Here is a 21,996-nt window from a genome sequence, read left to right as displayed (position 1 = left end):
ATGAAATACATAAAAACTTATGAACAATATCCTGTGCTGTGGGATGCAACAAATTCCCAATATAAAATAAAAATTAAAAAATAAGTGAATCGTGGGATTCCATCGTGACAGAACTCCGTGTGGATGTTGTCGAATTAAAATAATAACTAGCTTATTAGCCACTTACAGGAAAGTCCGCCAGAAGAAAAATGAACCTTGGAAGTCTGTCGCTGGGGTTGAGGAAGTGAACGGGTTTGGTTCCTAGGCATTTGAATATATCCACTGCGAATATCAGCTGCGGAAGGCAATAAACACAGATGTTAGTAAAAAATATTTGTTTTTGGAAATGTGTAAAAAACATATGGGCAGGATTCAAAAAGAAAAGTGAGACTCAACAGAACGTTTTCTTCCCACAAGTAGCTGCCATCGGAAGACAGTAATAGGAAGGTTACATGTACATCTACATCTATACTCCGCGAGCCACCTTACGGTGTGTGGCGGAGGGTACTTATTGTACCACTATCTGATCCCCCCTTCCCTGTTCCATTCACGAATTGTGCGTGGGAAGAACGACTGCTTGTTAGTCTCCGTATTTGCTCTAATTTCTCGGATCTTTTCGTTGTGATCATTACGCGAGATATATGTGGGCGGTAGTAATATGTTGCCCATCTCTTCCCGGAATGTGCTCTCTCGTAATTTCGATAATAAACCTCTCCGTATTGCGTAACGCCTTTCTTGAAGTGTCCGCCACTGGAGCTTGTTCAGCATCTCCGTAACGCTCTCGCGCTGACTAAATGTCCCCCTGACGAATCGCGCTGCTTTTCGCTGGATCATGTCTATCTCTTCTATTAATCCAACCTGGTAAGGGTCCCATACTGATGAGCAATACTCAAGAATCGGACGAACAAGCGTTTTGTAAGCTACTTCTTTCGTCGATGAGTCACATTTTCTTAGAATTCTTCCTATGAATCTCAACCTGGCGCCTGCTTTTCCCACTATTTGTTTTATGTGATCATTCCACTTCAGATCGCTCCGGATAGTAACTCCTAAGTATTTTACGGTCGTTACCGCTTCCAATGATTTACCACCTATGGCATAATCGTACTGGAATGGATTTCTGCCCCTATGTATGCGCATTATATTACATTTATCTACGTTTAGGGAAAGCTGCCAGCTGTCGCACCATGCATTAATCCTCTGCAGGTCCTCCTGGAGTACGTACGAGTCTTCTGATGTTGCTACTTTCTTGTAGACAACCGTGTCATCTGCAAATAGCCTCACGGAGCTACCGATGTTGTCAACTAAGTCATTTATGTATATTGTAAACAATAAAGGTCCTATCACGCTTCCCTGCGGTACTCCCGAAATTACCTCTACATCTGCAGATTTTGAACCGTTAGGAATGACATGTTGTGTTCTTTCTTCTAGGAAATCCTGAATCCAATCACAAACCTGGTCCGATATTCCGTAAGCTCGTATTTTTTTCACTAAACGTAAGTGCGGAACCGTATCAAATGCCTTCCTGAAGTCCAGGAATACGGCATCAATCTGCTCGCCAGTGTCTACGGCACTGTGAATTTCTTGGGCAAATAGGGCGAGCTGAGTTTCACATGATCTCTGTTTGCGGAATCCATGTTGGTTATGATGAAGGAGATTTGTATTATCTAAGAACGTCATAATACGAGAACACAAAACATGTTCCATTATTCTACAACAGATTGACGTAAGCGAAATAGGCCTATAATTATTCGCATCTGATTTATGACCCTTCTTGAAAATGGGAACGACCTGGGCTTTCTTCCAGTCGCTAGGTACTTTACGTTCTTCCAGCGATCTACGATAAATTGCTGATAGAAAGGGGGCAAGTTCTTTAGCATAATCACTGTAGAATCTTAAGGGTATCTCGTCTGGTCCGGATGCTTTTCCGCTACTAAGTGATAGCAGTTGTTTTTCAATTCCGATATCGTTTATTTCAATATTTTCCAAAAAAAATGGTTCAAATGGCTCTGAGCACTATGGGACTCAACTGCTGAGGTCATTAGTCCCCTAGAACTTAGAACTAGTTAAACCTAACTAACCTAAGGACATCACAAACATCCATGCCCGAGGCAGGATTCGAACCTGCGACCGTAGCGGTCTTGCGGTTCCAGACTGCAGCGCCTTTAACCGCACGGCCACTTCGGCCGGCAATATTTTCCATTTTGGCGTCCGTGCGACGGCTGAAGTCAGGGACCGTGTTACGATTTTCCGCAGTGAAACAGTTTCGGAACACTGAATTCAGTATTTCTGCCTTTCTTCGGTCGTCCTCTGTTTCGGTGCCATCGTGGTCAACGAGTGACTGAATAGGGGATTTAGATCCGCTTACCGATTTTACATATGACCAAAACTTTTTACGATTCTTGTTTAGATTGTTTGCCAATGTTTTATGTTCGAATTCGTTGAATGCTTCTCTCATTGCTCTCTTTACGCTCTTTTTCGCTTCGTTCAGCTTTTCCTTATCAGCTATGATTCGACTACTCTTAAACCTATGATGAAGCTTTCTTTGTTTCCGTAGTACCTTTCGTACATGATTGTTATACCACGGTGTTAATTCTGAGGCGAAGGGTACACTGAACGTTGTGTCCGGCGTTCCAGATCAGGATCTGGAAGACGTGCGTCTGATGTATTGCAAAGCGTACGGCACTGTTGCACTGGTTCGTCGTTTCCACCAGGAGAGGTATCCTCAGCGAAGGTGTCCAGATCGGAAGACACTTGAAGATCTCCATCATCTTCTGTGCACTCATGGAAATGTACTGTATACGTCTCCTGGTTTGGGTAGGGGATGACCACGTATGTAATTCGAGATGTCGAGGAGGAGATTCTCGATGCTGTGCACATGCCTCCTGTCAGCACACGAAGGATAGCATTGCACGTGAGTGTTCCTCGTACGACTGTCTCTTTTGGTAGCTGCAGCTGCATCCTTATCATTTGCCAAGTGTGCAGGCCCTACACCAGCAATAACCCTGCTCTAGATGCGTTCCGCTAATGGTTCTTGCAGCAATGTGCTACCGATCCGAACTTAACATCAATTATTATTATTTACAGATGAAGCACAATTCAGATAGGATGGCGTTACGTACTTCTTCGAGCTGCTTGTATGGACGTTTGAAAACCCACAGTTGTTCCATCTCATCACAAAGTGCAATTCTTCCTGAACGTATAGGCCCGTATCATTTGTGATCGGTTAGTTGGATTCATGCAATAGTAAATAGACTTACGTGCAAGCGTACACAAACTTTCTGCAAAACACTATACCTCATGTTTTTGAAGACATTCCACAGATCATTAGTAAACAAGCTAACGTGTTGCATAATGGCGCTTCTGCTCAATCCAAGTACGGCTCGCGGATGCCTGTCTCGAATGTTTCCTCCTCGCCAGACAGGTAAGGGTGGCCCAGCTGCTTCCTCTCCAAGTTCACCAGATTTGAATCCTAACGATTGCTAATTAAAATGCCCTTTAAAATAATTTATATATCCGTCTCCAGTGCATGACATACACCGAAGAGCCTAAGGAACTGGTAAATCTGCCTGACACCGTATAAGGCGAACATGCAGAAGTGCCGCAACACGACGTGGCATGGACTTGACTAATGCCTGAAGTAGTGCTGGAGGGAACTGACACCATGAATCCTGCAGGGCTGTCCATAAATCCGTAAGAGTACAACGGGGTGGAAATCTCTTCTGAACAATATGTTGCAAGGCATCCCAATGCGCTGAATAATGTTTATGTCTGGGGAGTTTGGTGACGAGAGGAAATGTTTAACCACAGAAGAGTGTTCCTCGAGCTACTCTCTAGCAATTCGGGGCGTATAGGTAGTCGTATTGTCCTGCTGGAATTGCTGAAGTCCGTCTGAATGCACAATGGACATGAATGGATGCAGGTGATCAGACGGGATAATTACCTACGTGTCATCTGTCAGAGTCGTATCTAAACGTATCAGGTGTCCGATATCACTGAAACTGCACGCGCTCCACACCATTACAGAGCCTCTACCAGCTAATGTACCCTGATGATATGTAGGGTCCACGGATTTATGGAGTTGACTCCATACCCGTACACGTGCACCCACTCGATACAATTTGAACTGAGGCTCGTCCGACCAGACAACGTGTTTCCAGTCATCGACAGTCCATTGTCGGCGTTGACGGGCCCAGGCGAGGCGTAAAACTTTATGTCGTGCAGTCATGGTACACGAGCGGGCCTTCGGCTCCGAAAGTGCATATCGATGATGTTTCGCTGAATGCTTCGCACGCTGACCTTTGCTGATGGGCAAGCATTGAAATCTCCAACAATTTGTGGAAGGATTGCGCTTCTGTCACGTTGAACCATTCTCTAAAGTCGTCCTTGGTCCCGTTCTTGCAGGATCTTTTCCGGCCGCATCGATGTCGGAGATTTGACGTTTTATCGAAAGGCTGATATTCGCGGTACACTTATAAAACCGTTTTCGTATGCGGAATACGTACCTGAAATGATGCAGTCTGTTTTTGAAACACACCGTACAAGGAACCATGAGGGAAAGACAAGAACGGAAAACCAAGACGTACGACAGAGGCGTAGACTTACATCAGAGAAGCTATGACTGAAATACAAGAAAGCTTGAGGAGTTTCATTATAATTCCGGGTTAAAGGGTATCGGTGATAATATTCGCTGATAACAGTGTTGCCCTCAATGAAAATGTAGTGTTACTGTAGATGCTGAATCCAGTGAATAGCACTCTGAGCCCAGATTACGGATTTAGATTAATATAAAATTCTGAGCCCAGAATACGGATTTAGAGAATGGGCTATAACAGTGCGAAACCGGTCGTGTGAAAATAAAGTAGTTTACAACTGAAGCGGTATTTTTAACGTCTGCTGCAATGCTCAGTTGCGAATGTTCTGTATATCATACGGTATGAAGTACCACCTGCAACACTGATTACCTAGGAAGCAGGAGACCATCAGTAAGTATTTATCTACCTTATATTATTATTTGATTTTGTTTCGCTGCACTTACGTATTTATTACTAGTGTTACAGACAACTATACACAGAAGTTCTAGCCTGAAATACAGCAACAGCAGTAGTCACTGTCCACAGGATACCGGTGGGTGTTAATGATTTTTATGGAGCTTTCTTTCCAACACTGTGCAGAAAGTACAATAGAAGGTAGCCACATCTTTGTACCCCACATTGGTGTCACCAGTGTGGGACTGCAAGGTCCTACCACTGAAAGCAGCAGCAAACAGAATAGTCTAATGCAGCCGCGTGACTTACCTGAAGTTTGTTAACAAGATGGGCTCGGTGATTCCTAGTGCTGCTAGACCCCAGATATTGCTATGATGGGTGACTGCGATACTAATATGGTAAATGCAGTACTCCAGACCAGTGTGACTGAGGTAACCATTGTAAATGTGCCCGAGTTGGTACTCTACGCCTCAGTGCTTGTGGCCACCAGCTGGAGGGTCCAGGCTGGGGTGATAATCGTGATGGGCTCATCGTCAGCCCAAGCTGTGGCTATGATATCGTGAATGGTAAGGACAGTAAGCGTAATGACCTGAGTTATGGTGCTTGTGACAACCAGTGCATCGACATCGGTGGCGTGATTAACTCAAGTCCAGACTTCGATAAGTGTCTCACACGCACACAATCACACACACACACACACACACACACACACACACACACACACACACACACACACACACACGCACGCATGCACGCAGAAACACACACACACACACACCGAGCGAGGTGGCGCAGTTGCTAACACACTGGACTCGCATTCGGGAGGACGACAGATGAATCCTGCGTCCGGCAATCCTGATTTACGTTTCCTGTGATTTCCCTAAATCGCTGCAGGCAAATGCTGGGATGGTTCCTTTAAAAGGGCACTGCCGACTTCCTTCCCCGTCCTTCCCTAATCCGATGAGATCGATGACCTCGCTGTCTGGTCTCCTCCCCCAACAACAGCAACAACAACACACACACACACACACACACACACACATTTAATTGATATACATATCCATCAGTGATGATAATTTCTGAGACTTGTCTTGCAGTTCACTGATGCTAATAAATGATTGAACCACATCTCTTTTCTGTTATTCCATATATCACTGTGAAACACGTATGTATTCAGTAGCAGCGATGGCGAGGCATGACAGAATCTCTGACCAGAGAGTTATTTATCGTTGCTAGTCTGCGCTTGACCACGCGTGAGTGTAGTAGTTGTACGTAGCGAGTCGCGAGAGCATGTAGTTCAGTTGCGAGTAGGCAGTTGCGAGTCCGAGTTGTGTGTGAGGAGTCGGCGGGCGTCGACATGGGTCTCTGGTCAAGGTTTGGGACGAGGTATATTGTTAAATAAGGTAATGAAGCAGCATTGCGCTCAGCCAATAACATCTGTTAATTGTGATTAATTTGTTCAAGAAATGCCCCAATAATAATTTTGTTTTCAAAGCAATCTTTTTTAAGAAAAGAATCATTCCAATTGAAACAATATTTCCTATGCTTTCCCTCCCAGAATCAATTTATCAGATTAATTATTGCACAGGGCCTAAGGTCAGCGATGCTGCCATTATAAAAGTTATCAGGTTGATCTTAACGTTAATTTTGTGGGGACTTAACATTTTTGCACATTTTTATTATCATTGAGTTTTATTACTGTGGGAAGCTAACATTTGGCACTATTCGCAATTCTATTCAATTCTTTTCATTTTCATATTTTTACGGGGAGGTTACACTTGGCCCCATTTATATTTAATAAATATCATTCATTCATTTTTTGTGGGGAGGTTACACTTGGCAACATCCAGACCAGGATCGTATTTCGTTGAGAATCTTTTGAAAAATAGTCAGATATCTGCTCTTATTTACTTAATATAATTAGCATTTGGCGCAACGCTTTTACTAATTTTTTGATTTTCTTCCACAGATCATCGGAAATTCGTTGTTCTCTGCTGTATTTGTGTTTGTTGCTTTTTGTATTGTGCTTGTTTCTTTAGTGAATAATTGTGATTAGTGTAAAGATGCCGTGAATGACTATTAATAGTGCATCGCAAGGTATAATGAGTAAAATAACCGAATTAAACAACTTGACCGATAGTAATTGTGACACGCAATGTAATGATGACAATCATGCGTTCACTGACAATCAGTGCGATCCAACCACTAATGATGACTTTTGTCTTAATGATGAACAAACGAACTCGGTTGTGTCCTCTGTTGATTTGACGCCAATTGATGACGCGGGGCGTTCTGTTGTAATGAGCGCTGCCCAGCTTAATACACCCGTTTTGCAGGATTTACGTAACGTACAGACAAATTTTTCTAATGAAAATGGACAGTGTACTGAAAGTACGACGGATTCATTTAATTCCAAAATTGTGACTAACAGTGCGCATCCGATTATCAAACCTTTTTGTGAATCACAGAATGACCTAATGGTCACAGGAAACGCGACAATTGCAGATACACCATCAAACAGTACAGAGAATAGAGTAGGTAATGTTACCTTGGAACAAATTATGGCAATATTGCTACAACAGGGTAAACAACAGAGTGAAAAATTAGACAACAATTCCAGACAACTTAAAGAAGATCTCAAACAACAGCGTAATGAAAATAACGAAATTCTCAAACAACAGTTAAATGAAAAATTAGACAACAGTTCTAGACAGCTTAGTGAACAGATAAAACAGCTTAATGAAAAACATGACAGCCTTAATGAAAAATTAGGCAACAATTCCAGACAGCTTAGCGAGCACATTACAGCCGTTGCCGCGCAGTGTCATGACACTAAGGAACAGTTACGTGAGGAAATTGAGGCTTGTTCAAGAAAAAGTAGGGAAGAAATTAGATCTGTTGCTCAAGAATTAAGGGATATGCAAACAGTTACAACAGAAACACTTAGAGAGGAAGTTAGCGCAGTCGGTAAACAATGCTCTGAAAAAGCTACACAATTACGCGACGAGTTTAAACTAATGACAGCAGAACTTTCACGCTCAATGGATGCAAAGATAGACACGAAATTTGACCAACAGAACACTCAGATTGACGAACGTTTTAATCACCACATACAAAACAGTGATACGCGTTTCCGCAAATTTATACAGGATCAAAATAAAGTACAACGTCAAGTAATGGAAACAATCACAGCACAGAGACAAGAAGACAAACGTAAATTGTTTGCGAAGGCAAAAACATACGTAGACAACAATATTGCTACAGTGTCCGACGAAATTAATACCATCAAACAGTTGAACATAGAATTAAGTGATTAAATTTCTGATCTTAAATCAAAAACAAATACACACACAGCAGACATTCAGACAGTGACAGACAGATTCGAACAATTAGAACTAACACAGGATTCCGATGTCGTGAAAGCTGACGTTAAAAAATTGAACGAAACCACACGTAAATTACAAAATCAAATAAGTGCTTCTGACACTAAAAACGATGATCAGGCAAAAATACTGACTGAAAAATATGATGAATTGGCCAGTTGTATTGATGTTATCGAAAGTACTAATGACAATAAATCAGACGATACTGCACCGATTTCAGTTAACCAAACACCTGAATTCCAAAATTTACAGCAGACAATTAATGAGATAGATTCATCCAATAACACATTGCGTAGAAATTTGTCAAGTTTACAGCAAGAAGTAACAGAGATGAAAAATATTTCAGTTAATAACACATCACAGCAGACGCCACTTTTCAAAGATTTGTCAGACTCACGCAGAGCGTATAATTTGGGTAATCAACAGAGAGTACGGGACTTAGATTCCGAACAACCACAGTTCAATAGATTCTCTTACAATCCTGAACCTGTTCTATCATACAGAGACGATAATTTTGATTACAAATATTTTGTGTCAGTGAGAAAATTGAAAGTGTTTAAAAATGACAAAACACAGATTCACTCACTGGATTGGATACAACAATTTAGCTTTGCTTTTCCACCGACTTGGCCCATAACACACAAACTTGAATTTATTTGCAGTTTTTTGGAAGGCGAACCGGCAACTCATATGAGACCGATCGCGAGACAATGCTATTTGGTAGAAGAGTTTCAGAATGCTTTTCTATCAGCGTATTGGTCGAAGACGACACAGTGTGGAATTAAAGATCAGTTAATTAGTTTACCAAATTATGAGAACACAAATTTTCCCAGTGTCACGCAATTTTTTGAGCACATGGTCCAACAAAACCAGTACTTAAGTCAACCATATAGTGAATCTGCACTCATACAATTATGCATTTCTAAATTACCATGATCATTAAGAGTGTCACTTCTAACGGGTCAGCAGAAGGAAAACATTTCAGCATTCAGAGATCTGTTGCAGCTTTTAGAAGTGCAGCAATCAGATTATTCCTACGTAAACAAAAACTTTTCATATAATAACCAAGGTCAACAAACATACAGCAATTATGATCAGGCACGTAATTTCAATAGGAAAGGTAACAGACGCTTTAGGAACGACAACCACCAGAACTTTAATAGCACACAAAATTTTAATTATCAATATCGTCAAAATTATCAGCAGCAGGAACCACATTTTAGTAACAATAGAGGTTCTTCACAACAGCATGAAAGTCAGCCGGTTAACATACCTAACCAACAATGTAATGCACAAGGTCAACCAAACCTTAATGTTTCGCCGCGTGGACATATAGCCCCAGCTACAACAAATAGTAACGCACACCAGCAAGGAAATAGCTACGTGCAGAAAACACAGTATTTCAATTCCTATCGCAATGCACAGTATAGGAATGACTATTACGACAGACGTTAAAATAATGAGCAAAATTTTCAGCGTACATCTAATAACAGTCGGTCTTACCAACAGCAAAATCATCCGGAAGAACATATTCTCATGAATGAACCCGACAGTAGGTATCATCCAGAGCGTAATATGTCTGGAAGAAATAATAGAACAGTTCAAATAGTAGAAATGCCACAACATCCTCCAGAAAATAATAACACGTCAGATAGAATCTGACTAGATACTGTACAGGTCGCATCCTCCAGTAACACAACACTACTTTAGACACGCAGAATGTTGTTCACGAAAATGTTATTACTTTTGACGACATCCGAGACACTCTCTTACAGGAAAGACCAGTTGTTCAAAAAAACATTTCACATCCTGTCATCGAAATTAAAATTTGTTCATCGAAATTCTCAGCAGTAATCGATTCTGGATCACCTATGTCAGTAATAAATGAAGAAACTTTTAACGAGTGTAACAAAGAGAATAAGTATCCTACATTACCATTAGGCAAAATGAAAGTGAAAGGAGCAGTATCGAGTAGAGGAGTAGACGTTAAATTACAGACACATTTATCATTTTGTATTGCAGGTCACACGTTTCACTCAAATTTTTAAATTTTCCTTTATTGACAACAGACGTTATTTTAGGTTCGAATTTTCTGGTACAACACGACGCAGTTATCGATTTTCAGAATTCCTATTTAATGTTGAAGGATGAAAATATACAATTTGTTATAGAATTTCAGCACTCACTATCTGCGGAAGAACAAACAATTAATCGCACAGAGGTCATTTCCGTATCACGTAACATAGATTGTAATTCCACATTGTTCACCGATACGTACGTACATAACTATAATACTCCACACAAAGCTGACTACGACGTAATGCAGATGATTTCTGACAAAGTTAAACAAAGCAGTGCAAATACAGACGACGAACGCACGCAACTACACAAAATTCTTTTACAGCAAGCTCCAGTTTTCGACAACATTCCTGGTACTATATCCGGATTTATGTATGAATTTCAAGTCAAACAGCACGACACATTTAAAGCCAAGCATTATCCCATTCCATATATTCATAGAGAACAGGTTAAGAAAGAATTGCAGGATATGCTTGACCAAGGAATTATTGAACCAGCAGTTAGTCCGTACATAAACCCGCTACATACTGTTAAGAAAAAAGATGGCTCACTTCGCCTCGTACTTGATTCACGTCACATCAATGACATTATTATTAATGAAACCGATCGACCACAGACACTAGAAGAACTTCTACAAAAATTTCATGGTACTGCTATTTATTCTACATTGGATTTAAAATCGGAATTTTGTCAAATTCAGCTTCATCCGAATTGCAGAAAGTATAAAGTTTTTCTCTGTTTTGGCGATTGTTATCAATTTCGTAAATTACCGTTCGGCTTAACCATTTCTTCTGCTGCTTTTATTCGCGGTTTGAACACAATACTTCCGACAGAACTTAAAGACAGAATCACGATGTACGTAGATGACATTCTTATTGCAGAAGCTAACTGGTCTGAACACAATCTGATTCTAGAACAACTGTTGCAAACTTTTCGTACACAAGAACTCACAGTTAATCTCAGTAAATCGCACTTTGGCAAAACTTCTATAAAATTTCTTGGACACGTAATTTCAGCAGATGGCATTGCGCCTGATCCGGAAAAGCTTCAAGCGCTACGTGACATTACTGTTCCTACAACGAAAAAACAACTACGCAGCTTTTTGAGTTTAATTAACTTTTTTCGTAAATTTATTCATCACTCTGCTTTAGACAAACCTAGATTATGCCAATTGACAGGTAAAAACACTATTTGGTCCTGGGATAAGCAAGCACATTCTGAATTTATGAACTTGAAACACGCCTTGTTGAATGCACCACTTTTATCGCACCCACATCTTACCAGAAATTTTTCCATTGCCACCGACAGTTCTAACACCGCTTTAGGCGTACATATTTTTTAGGAAATTGAAGAAGATGGTTCTACAGTAATTAAAAACATCGCATTTGCAAGTCGCATTCTGTCACCTGCTGAACGAAATTATTCCGTTACTGAACTTGAAACATTATGTGTTGTTTGGGCATTTACGAGATTTCGGCATTTTCTTTATGGGAGACACACTACAGTTTACACAGATCATAGAGCGATACAATTTTTACTTTCAGCTAAATTTACACACGACAGACTAAGTAGATGGAAGCTTTATTTATAGGAATTTAATTTTACAATTGTTCACATTCCAGGCTCACAAAACGTTATAGCGGACGCACTATCTCGTTCTCTCAGCAACAATCAGCAAGACATCGCAACCAACTTCTGCAAAGCAAATTTCAGCGTCATGTACATTCAACAAGTTGCATTTGAAAATTTTATTTCGTAGTCATTACAGGACATAGCAAAAGAGCAAAATAAAGACCACGTGTGGAAAGAAATTAAACACCTTTGGCAAGATAGGAATAATGTTACGATTAGAAACCATTACACTGTACGCAATGACATTCTATTTCGCCGCACTCATCCTGACAGCCAGAGTTGGTTATTATGCGTTCCTGACGAGCTTGTTAACAAATTAATCTAGTATACTCATTTAAGTTATGCACATTACGGAGCTAGAAAATGTTTTCTTATACTGAGACAGAACTGTTATTTTGCCAACATGGAGAAACGTATACGACGAGTTTTAGCGTCATGTAAAATCTGACAGAAAGCTAAGTCAGACACAACTTCACATATTCCTCCATTATATCCCATTGTATCTGTTAAATTGAGACATATGGCCGCTGTAGACATTTTTGGTCTAATTCCGAGAACTAATAGAGGTTTCTGCTACATCTTTGTCACTGTTGAACTCAGTTCAAAATTTGTTACTTTCACTCCGTTATGCAAAGCTACTGCTAAAACCGTTGCGAAAGCATTTGTAAAGCATTTTCTATTTCATGTAGGGCATGTGTTGAAAGTAATTTCTGACAATGGATCAAAATTTCGTTCTGCTATATGGACACGTATGTTACGAACTAGAAACATTTCTCCGATCTATATATCTAGGTACCATGCTTCTTCGAACCCTTGTGAACGATTAATGAAAGAAATTGGTAAACTGTGTAGAATATACTGCCACAAAAGACATATTGATTGGGACACACACATATTCTCATTCCAAGATGTAATTAATTCCATACCAAATGAATCTACTATGCTATCTCCGTCTGTTGTACTGAAAAATGTTGAACCACCTAACAAAATTACAGAATTAGTTAACTTTCCTACATCTCGTTGACTACGACACCATGAAATAATTAACATTGCGCTGAACAACATCAAACGTGCCGCAGAGCGCCGGAGAAGACAGTAAAAACAAGTTTGTATACGCCGTGACTTTCACATTGGACAGAAGATATTAGTACGTACACACCATTTATCCAGCAGAATAAAAGGTAAGTACAGTAAATTTGAACTTCTGTACGCAGGTCCATATCGGATTCGTAGCATTCCTCACCCCAATGTTGTACACGTCGAAACTCTGAGAACCAGAAAAAGTAAAGGCAACCACCATGTCTCCAATATTAAACGCTTTATTGAATGAAGACACTTTATGATTCAACATACTATGTGATGCCATTTACTAATTTTTATGATCACTTATGCAATTATATTCACATGACTAATTACTGGTGATTATCATATTTTTTCTTGGCAAGTGCCCGGCAAGATAAGGTTAGCAGGTCGCTCTTCTTGTCGTTACATAACAGACTGTGCACATATTTTTCAGAGAAGCTTACGTATCTTATGAATAATTATGCAATTTTATCTAGTGACATATTAATGTTATTAAATTCTCTCTCCATTAAAGTCTTTAATTCTCGCCTCTACTAACTACACAACATACAAGGTGAATTCAAAGAAGGTCACATTTCTTGTCATCATTTTTATTTTTATGTATGTACGATTGTTTTCATATGCACTGTGAAACAATTAAGATATAACACACACCAGTTGACTTTGACATTTTTGCCCTATGATATCTCAAGATCGTGACTGTTTTACATTTTTTGCTGCTGCATTGTGATATTCTGTGTACATTTTTGCATTTGAACACTGTCTATTTTTTTTTCATATTACGTTTTCAGTCATGGTATGCTATATGCTTAATTATGTTATCATAAACCAGTCATTATTTAGTGAGTATATGATGTAAATGCAAGACATTAATCTTTGTTCATTATTTTCAGAAAGAAATGATGCGTAAAAGAAATAAATTAAACATAAATGGGAATTTCATCTTCGGAATGAACAAAAGAAGATGCAAACCTCGTGATGAAGCGTAAATGGATCAGGATTAACAAGCATTAACAAGAATATACTATACACATCGTAGAATAGCAGACTTAACTAACTTTTACTTTCAGAATACAAGGCGATTGATGCAAGCTGTCAGACAGAACTACACATCTTAGTTTTAGTGATGAAATATGCTAGAGATAAGGAATAGTTATGTAATGAGTAATGAAATGATTTTTTTTGCAGATGATAATGAATGCTGATGAATAATGATGAAGAATATGCTAGTATGAATAATGAAGTTTTTCTTTACAGGTGATGATAACAATGGAGTTATGATAATTTGGATAATGAAGTGATGGATAATGAAGTTTTTTCTTTACAGATGAGGATATTGTTGAAGTTATGTATTTATGCTATGTAGTTATTTAAGTATTTGTTGCAGTTTGCTTTGACAGCAGGTGTTATATTGCATAGTATGATGACGGAAGGTTTTGGAAAGGACAGCTATGGAACACATTTTTATATACATTTCACTACCTGTTAATTCGAAGTTCACTACTTTTCAGCATAAAATGCATTTCTTCTTTCAGCTTAATAATCCATTTTTTATATATTTTCGCAGGATAAATTATTTATGAAATTAATGTGCTATAAGCAGTTGTTCATTAAATCTATATCATTTATGAATGTGATAACATATACTCTACTTGTTTCATAATCTTGCAACAGCGGACTCATGACGAATGACGTTACACATTTTCATTTACAGCAACAACCCAGAAGCAATTTTTTTTCTTGCTTTCTCCTATAATTACCCAAAGCAATGCATTGCTAACAAAAAAATGTATTACCATTCCCAAATAATGATACCAGTTTAAGAGAGTTCTGAGTAATGCTGATCAGCTATGAATAATATGTCACTTGAATAATGAATGCTACTGATTACGGTATTGACATGACCAATGATTAATAATGTTTTGTAACTAGGAAATGAATGCTACTAATAATGCTTTGTAACAAGGAAATGAATGCTTCTGATTATGCTTCGTAACTGGGAAAAGAATGCTACTGATTACTGTATTGAGATGATTACTGTATTTAAATGACCAATGATTAATTAATAATGCTTTGTAACTAGGAAATGAATGCTACTAATTATGCTTTGTAACAAGGAAATGGATGCTACTAATTATGCTTTGTAACTGGAAAAGAATGCTACTGATTACTGTATTGAGATGATTACTGTATTTAAATGACCAATGATTAATAATGCTTTGTAACTAGGAAATGAATGCTACAAATTACGCTTTGTAACAAGGAAATAAATGCTGCTGATTATGCTTTGTAACTGGGAAATGAACGCTACTGATTACGGTATTGAAATGACCAATGACAATGTTGTCTGTAAATCAATTAATGAACATTTTTCTGTAATAGTACACACATAGTACAGAAATGTTCAATAACTGGGCTATGAATGCCGCAAACTACTAATTTAATTCCCAATGAAGACTAGTATGTGCCTTAATGTCCTCCACTTTCTGACCTAACTACCGTGAATTATTGTAATATCCATTTGTCCTGTATATCCTCTTGATCATGAAGCACTATATTTGGTTTTTGCAGTAATTCTACGTTGGTGTGCCTTGTAAGAGCGTGCTGTCCACCACCGTGAGCGATGGAGACGTTATTATGGTCGCACTGTTTGGTGTACCTGATGTACTGCCAATATGATAACGTGGAATATTACTACGACATTTCAGTGTCTTGGGTACGCTGATAAATACTTCTGGGAAAAGAACTTCAGATTGTCTGACTTGGTGTTGTACTTCTGTGGAAAGATATGGACTTTCAGTGCAGCTGCGTGCAACCTAAAGTGCTACAACCATGATGCAATCCTTCCCTTTCCTATCCTAATTCTTGTAACATAGTGAAAATCATTTTTTGCTAACATCATTTGTATTCATGGCCTATACATTTTTTTTCGAACTACAGTGCGAGTGCACATTTGTTATTTTCTAACATGATTACCACTCATTAATGTACATTTAAATTTGCTGATATATTCCGAATTTCAGTGCGTGTGCACTTTTGTCATTTCCTAATATGATTACTACTCCTTGTATGTACATTTTGATTTGCTCATATATTCTGAACTACAGTGCATGTGCACTTATGTCACTTGTCAACATGATTTTTTGCCATTATGTTTATTTGTTGTGAAAATACTAAAGAGTTTCTCAGTGTGTGTGCATTTATGTCATTTGTTTTGTACTCATTGTATATATATTTTGTACTCGGTGCATGTGCACCACATTTACTTCATGATCTACATCTGAATATTCTGTGATTGTAAAGTTAATTAGTTAAGAAAAAAATTTGTTGCTCATGGCAAGTCCAAATGACTCACCATCGCTGTCAAATTTTTGCCTCCCCAGTGGAGGGTTAATTTCTGAGACTTGTCTTGCAGTTCACTGATGCTAATAAATGATTGAACCACATCTCTTTTCTGTTATTCCATATATCACTGTGAAACACGTATGTATTCAGTACCAGCGATGGCGAGGCATGACAGAATCTCTGACCAGACAGTTATTTATCGTTGCTAGTCTGCGCTTGACCACGTGTGAGTGTAGTAGTTGTACGTAGCGAGTCGCGAGAGCATGTAGTTCAGTTGCGAGTAGGCAGTTGCGAGTCCGAGTTGTGTGTGAGGAGTCGGCGGGTGTCGACATGGGTCTCTGGTCAAGGTTCGGGATGAGGTATATGTAAAATAAGGTAATGAAGCAGCATTGCGGTCAGCCAATAACATCTGTTTATTGTGAGTAATTTGTTCAAGAAATGCCTCAATAATTATTTTGTTTTCAAAGCAATCTTTTTTAAGAAAAGAATCATTCCAATTGAAAAGTGTAACCTCCCCACAAAAAATGAATGAATGATATTTATTAAATATAAATGGGGCCAAGTGTAACCTCCCTGTAAAAATATGAAAATGAAAAGAATTGAATAGAATTGCGAATAGTGCCAAATGTTAGCTTCCCACAGTAATAAAACTCAATGATAATAAAAATGTGCAAAAATGTTAAGTCCCCACAAAATTAACGTTACGATCAACCTGATAAATTTTATAAGGGCAGCATCGCTGACCTTAGGCCCTGTGCAATAATTAATCTGATAAATTGATTCTGGGAGGAAAAGCATAGGAAATATTGTTTCAATTGGAATGATTCTTTTCTTAAAAAAGATTGCTTTGAAAACAAAATTATTATTGGGGCATTTCTTGAACAAATTAATCACAATTAACAGATGTTATTGGCTTAGCGCAATGCTGCTTCATTACCTTATTTAACAGTATACCTCGTCCCGAACCTTGACCAGAGACCCATGTCGACGCCCGCCGACTCCTCACACACAACTCGGACTCGCAACTGCCTACTCGCAACTGAACTACATGCTCTCGCGACTCGCTACGTACAACTACTACACTCACGCGTGGTCAAGCGCAGACTAGCAACGATAAATAACTCTCTGGTCAGAGATTCTGTCATGCCTCGCCATCGCTGCTACTGAATACATACGTGTTTCAGCTGGAGATCCATTCAGATAGTTTTTCATTCACTAAAACACCCACATCACTGACTAAGTTGTCATCAAGTGTGTCTAAAAGAAAAAATCATCGTAAGCCCTCTATACAACTGTAAATTAATACTATTATCACTGTAGTTGTTGTTATTAGTGGTATGACAAGTAATACTTAATTCCACATGCTCTTCAAAGAAACAGTGTGATGACCCGATGATATGGGTATGAAACCAATCAGTCTGCATATGTGTAATTTTATTGACTCATTTCACATCACTAGCTTTCTTCTTCACTCATCTCGTGGATGACACATATTTCATCATCTCGACACATCCCGCCAAGAAAATTGCATGACTGCGTGATGTTACGAAAGCAGCCGGCGCAAATATGCATAATTTAAAGAGCTTATATCACATCACAGATGTCCCATTTCACACAATTCAAAGTGCAGTGTATTCATTATTATTAGCTGTGAACTGCGTGCGATATTGGCAACCTGAATACGGCACAGAACTCGCACATGCATTTTGGCAATACAAGCACTTTCACGTGGCAAAGTGAGCCTTGTTGAGCACAGTGGGCCATCGACACTAACGACAAGCAGACGTCGCGCATGTGGTCAGGTCTGCTAGTATGGGGCATGGAGAAAAGAGTTCACTTCCCAGATAAGGTGTGTACATCGACTCATGTATTGGACAACTGGCACCTTACGTTATACACAGGGACCCACATTGGGATAAGGGAGCAGGCTGAAGTGGCCTGACTTCAATTTCAGCATCATGCAGAAAAAGTCTCTAAACTTACACTCCTGGAAATTGAAATAAGAACACCGTGAATTCATTGTCCCAGGAAGGGGAAACTTTATTGACACATTCCTGGGGTCAGATACATCACATGATCACACTGACAGAACCACAGGCACATAGACACAGGCAACAGAGCATGCACAATGTCGGCACTAGTACAGTGTATATCCACCTTTCGCAGCAATGCAGGCTGCTATTCTCCCATGGAGACGATCGTAGAGATGCTGGATGTAGTCCTGTGGAACGGCTTGCCATGCCATTTCCACCTGGCGCCTCAGTTGCACCAGCGTTCGTGCTGGACGTGCAGACCGCGTGAGACGACGCTTCATCCAGTCCCAAACATGCTCAATGGGGGACAGATCCGGAGATCTTGCTGGCCAGGGTAGTTGACTTACACCTTCTAGAGCACGTTGGGTGGCACGGGATACATGCGGACGTGCATTGTCCTGTTGGAACAGCAAGTTCCCTTGCCGGTCTACGAATGGTAGAACGATGGGTTCGATGACGGTTTGGATGTACCGTGCACTATTCAGTGTCCCCTCGACGATCACCAGTGGTGTACGGCCAGTGTAGGAGATCGCTCCCCACACCATGATGCCGGGTGTTGGCCCTGTGTGCCTCGGTCGTATGCAGTCCTGATTGTGGCGCTCACCTGCACGGCGCCAAACACGCATACGACCATCATTGGCACCAAGGCAGAAGCGACTCTCATCGCTGAAGACGACACGTCTCCATTCGTCCCTCCATTCACGCCTGTCGCGACACCACTGGAGGCGGGCTGCACGATGTTGGGGCGTGAGCGGAAGGCGGCCTAACGGTGTGCGGGACCATAGCCCAGCTTCATGGAGACGGTTGCGAATGGTCCTCGCCGATACCCCAGGAGCAACAGTGTCCCTAATTTGCTGGGAAGTGGCGGTGCGGTCCCCTACGGCACTGCATAGGATCCTACGGTCTTGGCGTGCATCCGTGCGTCGCTGCGGTCCGGTCCCAGGTCGACGGGCACGTGCACCTTCCGCCGACCACTGGCGACAACATCGATGTACTGTGGAGACCTCACGCCCCACGTGTTGAGCAATTCGGCGGTACGTCCACCCGGCCTCCCGCATGCCCACTATACGCCCTCGCTCAAAGTCCGTCAACTGCACATACGGTTCACGCCCACGCTGTCGCGGCATGCTACCAGTGTTAAAGACTGCGATGGAGCTCCGTATGCCACGGCAAACTGGCTGACACTGACGGCGGCGGTGCACAAATGCTGCGCAGCTAGCGCCATTCGACGGCCAACACCGCGGTTCCTGGTGTGTCCGCTGTGCCGTGCGTGTGATCATTGCTTGTACAGCCCTCTCGCAGTGTCCGGAGCAAGTATGGTGGGTCTGACACACCGGTGTCAATGTGTTCATTTTTCCATTTCCAGGAGTGTGTATTTCACCAACTCTAAGAGAGCTGCATTGACAGCCTATAACAAATACTTACCGGAAACCTGCAAATGAGGCTATAGGAAAATTAAGAAATGAATAAATAAACAGAAAACCCTTTTTACCTCTTTATTGATAATCCAACTTAATAGTAATTGTACATTTCCTGACGTAAACGTACAACTACATCAGTTGTTGTCACCGCACATTTGCACGAGTCTACGTATTGATGGACAGATGAATTACGTTGAAGAGAACGGTCTATTGGCACACAATGAACACGGATTAAGAAAACATCGTTTTTGTGAAACACAATTAGCTCTTTACTCACATGAAGTGTTGAGCGCTGCTGACAAATGATTTAAAATTGATTCCGTATTTCTACGTATCCAGAAGACTTGACACGGTACCTCACAAGCGGCTTGTAATCAAATTGCGTGCTTATAGAATATCATCTCAGTTATGTGACTGGATTCTTGATTTCCTGTCAGAGAGGTCATTGTTCGTAGTAACATGACGGAAAGTTATTGGGTAAAACAGAAGTGTTTTCTGGCCTTCCCCTAGACAGTACTATAGGCTCTCTGTTTTTTCTTATCCATATCTAAACCATCCAGGTCCGCAGTTGTTGCAGAGTTATATGTTTTATCAGTGCATGTGAGTCCCTCATTTCTTGTGCATGTAGTTCGATACCATAAAGCTTATATCCCATTTTTTGAAACAGAAGGGCAGATCCATTACGTGAAAACTATGGTGCTGCTGTTGGTAGAGCCCTTCCATTCCTTTTGATGGCCCTAAACCTTCCTTCATAATCTAGGAAACTGCTGCTTGGAAGTGGTAACCCATCTTGATACTGAATAAGAATTTTTCTTCCTTCGTTTTTGTTGAAGGCGGTTAAAGCAAAGAATTTGTGCGGCAAACATTCCTGATAAATGATCCAACTGTCGTTTCGAACTGGAGTGGATATATGGATTGAAGTCATTGCGGGGCTTCAATCCTATCTATTTAAGAAACTTGCTATTCTCGCTTGTTATCACGTTTTACATCTGCTGAGAAGTGGTCCTCTGATGCTGTGTGTGCTCTGTTTATACTTTAAAACAGTGGTCGTCAAACTGCGACCCACATCAGATATTGATGTGGCCCTTGAGCCACAGCTGTATACTATAATTATTGACACCAATTTATCGGCTAACAGTCGAATCCAAAAACGTTATCATACGTTAAGAGCCTATAAAGATGAGAGCCGGTTTCACTGTGTGTAATAAAAAAAAGACTTACTTACAGGGACAGTAATATTATAAGATGTGATCCTTTTTAAGTGACATTGGTGAATTTGGTCATGAGCTAAATAAAGTTGGCCACTTAGCTCAATAGTAGAGGAGCAAGTAGCAAGGCCACTGCCGGATTATGGGGCAAGAGTGGTATAATGCATTATTGTTCGTCTTTCAGTACTACAAACTCACGGACATGCACACTCGTCCCGATCAGCATCTATGGTGTAAATTTCAAATGGTAGTACCATGGATTCCTTAACGAGCATTACTGAGGCACTCCTCTTAAAATTCAATTAGCAGAAGAAAAATTACATTCACAAGGTTTAGTAAGCATTTGTGATCATGTCTCATATTGCTTATGAATTTAAATATAAGCAAAGTTACTGTTATTAATCAATTAATCATCTGTTCACACAGAATACGCGACAGCACTATATCGGCAACTGCAGCGCCACTGCTTTGGGATCGCTGAGGGTCGTAGCAGTGTGAAACAGAGAATGGTCAATACAAAGTATTGTGAAAGGTTTCGACTTTTAATGATCAGCAGTACATCTAGTTTAGTGCAAGCTGAAACCACACTAACACACAGTATGGTTATAATTAATCTTTTGCTACTTGAGAGAGCCCCTACGAAAAACCAGCGGTGTTAGAACAATGAAACATTTTGTTAATATTTGTCAGGAAATGCGTAAGAGAAATAACACATAAACCATTGAAAAGATCACTGTTTAATTTCAGCCTGAGAGGCCAGCACGTTTTAGCTGTACATCATGTTTATGTTTAGAATTACAAGCATTGCTAAATGTAACGAACATCTGCATGCGTGACTGCCTGGAACA

This window comes from Schistocerca americana, chromosome 6 (assembly GCF_021461395.2).
Source record: "Schistocerca americana isolate TAMUIC-IGC-003095 chromosome 6, iqSchAmer2.1, whole genome shotgun sequence".
In the NCBI taxonomy this organism is placed as follows: Eukaryota; Metazoa; Arthropoda; class Insecta; order Orthoptera; family Acrididae; genus Schistocerca; species Schistocerca americana.
The sequence above is the reverse complement of the archived record's forward strand: the minus strand, read 5'-3'. Positions refer to the sequence as shown.